This window comes from Humulus lupulus, chromosome 6, assembly GCF_963169125.1.
Source record: "Humulus lupulus chromosome 6, drHumLupu1.1, whole genome shotgun sequence".
Classification (NCBI taxonomy): Eukaryota; Viridiplantae; Streptophyta; class Magnoliopsida; order Rosales; family Cannabaceae; genus Humulus; species Humulus lupulus.
The window spans coordinates 222,909,454-222,913,612 of record NC_084798.1 but is presented as its reverse complement, the minus strand read 5'-3'; the positions used below and the strand labels follow the sequence as shown (position 1 = coordinate 222,913,612).

The 4,159-nt window shown below is 35.1% G+C and overlaps 1 pseudogene; it reads left to right on the top strand.

Annotated features, from left to right (window-relative positions):
- The first annotated feature begins 611 nt into the window (after positions 1–611).
- Positions 612–3,581, top strand: LOC133786204 (cytochrome c oxidase assembly protein COX15-like; annotated as a pseudogene).
- Positions 3,582–4,159: the final 578 nt, after the last annotated feature.

The window sequence follows — 4,159 nt, the reverse complement described above, 5'->3', positions numbered from 1 at the left end:
TTTATTATTAAAAAAAGTTAGTAGAAGCTATAACCCTATATGGGCTGGTAAAACCCTCACACATTGGCATTGGTATTGAGACAGAAAGGAAGAGAGATGTTCCGGAGCCGAATATCACCATTTTTGTTGGTGAAGAGCAACCGTAAGGCTCTCTACAACCACCTCACCCAAGCAACATCATCTTCGTCTAGAGTTGTGAGGGAGGAGACCTCTAGATTTTTCTCCACCGGAATCGTACGAAGAATTCTGCATGACTTCCGATCTGCCCCTAAGGTTCTTCCAACTCTATCTTTAGAACTAAAAGATTGTGTTTTGCTGAATATTGTTATATGGAAACTTAGAACCAACTTCAAACACTTTGAACTGAATTGATTAGCTTCAACTTCATTAAATACCATCTTGAGACACCCAAAATGATAACTTTGTCGTTTTTATATTTTGTAATCCATAAAGCATTCTCATAGTTGTCACAGATTTAATTGGGGAGTTCTGCAAAGTGCCATTGCAGTGGTAGATATTTTAATAATCATAGCATGGGATATCAGAAAACAATTTTTTTTTCCATGTTTTGAGCTATGATATAAATATATATTTTTGTTTTTAGGACTGAAATGGCTAGTTCCATGTCTGCTGTCTTCATTTCTATTTCGTATTCTAGATTTTTTGTTTGTTTCAAATCAGTGCTCTTACATTGAAGTTTATATCCAGATATTTTTATCTTTTAGTTGAGCATCATTACTTCTTGCAGCATCAGCTAGCAGTAACCCAAGACTGAAGTTTAAAAATTTCAACTTGGAAAAATTCATTGGTTTCATAAATGCCATTTCAAGCTCATTCCCTGCTTTAAAATTTATTTCTTGGAAGTATTAGATATATATGTTTTTGGGTATCTAAGTACTTAGCTACATATGCATCTATTATATTCTAAATTGCTAATTTGATAGCGGGAAGTAACCACAAAAAAAGAAAAGTCAAACCTTTGAGGGTCTCACTTGTACTTTTATGAAAGACGATATTTTTGCATATTTTATCTTTTGATATTATGTGTTTCTTATGGCGACCCTGTATTCCATGACAATTAAATGTGATGAAAGTCCTTGTTCTAATTCAGTTTCACTTGGGGATCGGACACAATTCATGTGTCATGTTCATGTATTTTAAATGTAATACATGTGTAACAAGTTTATAATGCAATTCAGGATCAGTATGTGGCATCTTTGAGAAATGTTTCCACCGTGCAATCTCTTAATTCAAAAAGTTATGAAGGACTGAAGCTACTTGTAAATGGAGGACCTCGTGCTCAGAAAATGGTTGGGATATGGCTCTTTGGCTCTGCTGCTTGGGTGTTTAGTATGGTCGTACTTGGAGGTGTTATACGACTAACAAGATCTGGTCTTTCGATGACTGATTGGAAGTTTAGTGGTGGGCTCCCACCTCTATCGGATGAGGAATGGTTATAGGAATTCGAGAAGTACAAGCAGTCCCCTGAATATAAGCGGTCAATGAAAGAAAAGAACAGTACATGTATTTGTAGCATTGCTAATGGTTTGTGATGCTTAGCTTTCTAGTTTTTAACGGTTTTGAGGTGAACTCTTTTAGAGTTTGGACAAGGATTATTTTATGGCATTTGCTATAATATTATTAATATTTTTTTTAATTTATGGATGATGGTTTTTGCAGGGTTAATCGAGGAATGAGCATTGATGATTTCAAATTTATATACTGGATGGAATATGCTCATCGTATGTGGGGAAGAGCTCTTGGTATCATGTTTGCTTTGCCATTTTCATATTTTCTTCGAAAGGGATATATTACCGTACGACTTGGACTGAAACTCTCTACTCTTTTTGCCCTTGGTGCTGGGCAGGGTCTGATTGGATGGTGGATGGTAAAAAGTGGTTTAGAGGTAGGACACCTTATATTAAGTGTTTTTGCAAATTTGAAATAAAAAATGTTGCGGTTTGCGCTTTTAAATAATCTCTCTTTTTTCAAATAGGAACCGCCAACTGAATATGCACAGCCTAGAGTAAGCCCGTATCGGCTTGCAGCTCATCTCACTTCGGCATTTGTTATATACAGCGGCCTTCTTTGGACAGGTCTCTCGGTGGTAATGCCCGAACCACCTGCAGAATCAATGTCCTGGGTTAAGGGGGCTGCAAAAGTAAAGAGACTTGCTCTTCCTGTCAGCTTACTCGTCGGCATTACTGCTGTCTCAGGAGCATTTGTTGCAGGAAATGATGCTGTATGTAACTTCAACTGTTATTGTATTGCTCAGTTTTTAACAAATTAATTAGTAGGTGGTATGGTTTTTTTTGCTAGTAGCGTATCGTGGTAATGATTTTGTGAATTTCCAGGGACATGCCTACAATACTTTTCCAAAGATGGGTGACACATGGATACCAGGGACATGCCACTTATTCGCAACTTCTTTGAGAATACTTCATTGGTGCAGGTAATTTTCCTGTGGTGTTTCTTTACTGTGTATTATTGAGAGAATTCCTTAGCATGATTTAGGTTCAGTCTGTCATTGAATTTTGATTCATAAAGGTATTCACGAGATCTCAAATTCAGAAAAATATATTTTAATCCATTGAATTACGAGCTCAATGGCTCAAACTCCGTATGAACATTAGTTTCCTGAAATCCGTGTGAACCTATACTCATCAATGTGATCATAGAATATTCCTTTTAACCTCATTTACAGCTTGACCATCGTATCCTGGCAACAGCCACTTTAGTTTCAATCGGCTCATTATGGTGGTTAACGAGGAAGGTGGATCTTCATCCTGCAGTTCGATATTTGATTGGAAGCACTGTTGGCATGGCTGGTCTTTAGGTACATATGTTTCGATAACTCAATTTCTATTAATGTTCTTCTGACTTTAAAGATAACTCAATTTCTATTAATGTTCTTCTGACTTTAAAGATCGAAACTTGGTTCTTCCCCTTGAACACGTAGCTAGGACTGAACGATATTTGATGATCGTACTTGTAATCATTGCAGGTTACCTTGGGGATATCTACCCTTTTGTCATACGTGCCAGTTTCCCTGGGCAGTGCTCATCAAGCTGGGGCTTTGACACTAATGATCCTTCTCATTCACACTCTGAGGAAGCCATCACCCGCTCTTCTTAAATCTCTGCCAAAAGTTGCCAAGACAATCTAGCTTACCGCACAAATTTGTGCAGATGCCTGCCCTTTTGGTTGGTGTCATAAGAAAAATTTGTTTCATATATACCCTTTGTTTTTCTTCTTCTTCTTGTTTAGCTAATGTGATTTATTCAATTCCTCATTGTGGAACTTGAAACGTTATAAATTGATGAAATAATACAAGGACAATTTTCCTTCCTGGATGGTGCTTCATGTTACAAGGGCCTTTGTGGTTAAAGAAACTTACCACATTTTCGTTCATGGAGATCAGCTAGAAAAAGTTTGATGGAAGAAGACGTATCAGAGAACATTGATTGATCAGATAAGATATTTGTATATTGAAATGAGGTTGTGAGAGAGTGGTGATAAAGAATAGCACAAGACTAGATAAAGTATTACAATATATTTTAATACTATCTTTTTCTTCAGTAGTCAATAATGCATGTTATATTGTTTAAATTTGTGTTGTAATAAATTATCTAATTGTTAATAAAATGTGCACCAAAATGAGAAGTGCATGCAGAAGCAGAACATATAGTTTGTATCATTGGCAGAGACAGCTTGAGGATTTTCTTCAATTTAATTAGATTGAAGAAAAGTTGAGATGAAAATTGTTGACGACCCACTACACAAATATTTGATTAAGAAATTTACTGCTAAAATACTAAAACTTTCATTTTTACTGACATTTAAATACCAAACTATTGTGTGCCGATTCATCATCTGAAAGGACCATGTATGTGATCATGTTTAGTTTCTATAATCATAACTGATCAACCAAATTATATAAAAAAAAAAAACAGGAAATATACGTATTTAATACGGTTCCTATATTTGTAAAAAAATTAGTAACAAATGGTACATTCTTTACTATTTTGGTCAATAAATTTTCTATAATATACAAATTAATCTTTTTTTATATACTAATTTAGTAACACATTGAAATATAATAATTTTAGTACCATCTAATAAGAGATATTCCTATCAAATACCCTATATTTCTAAAATC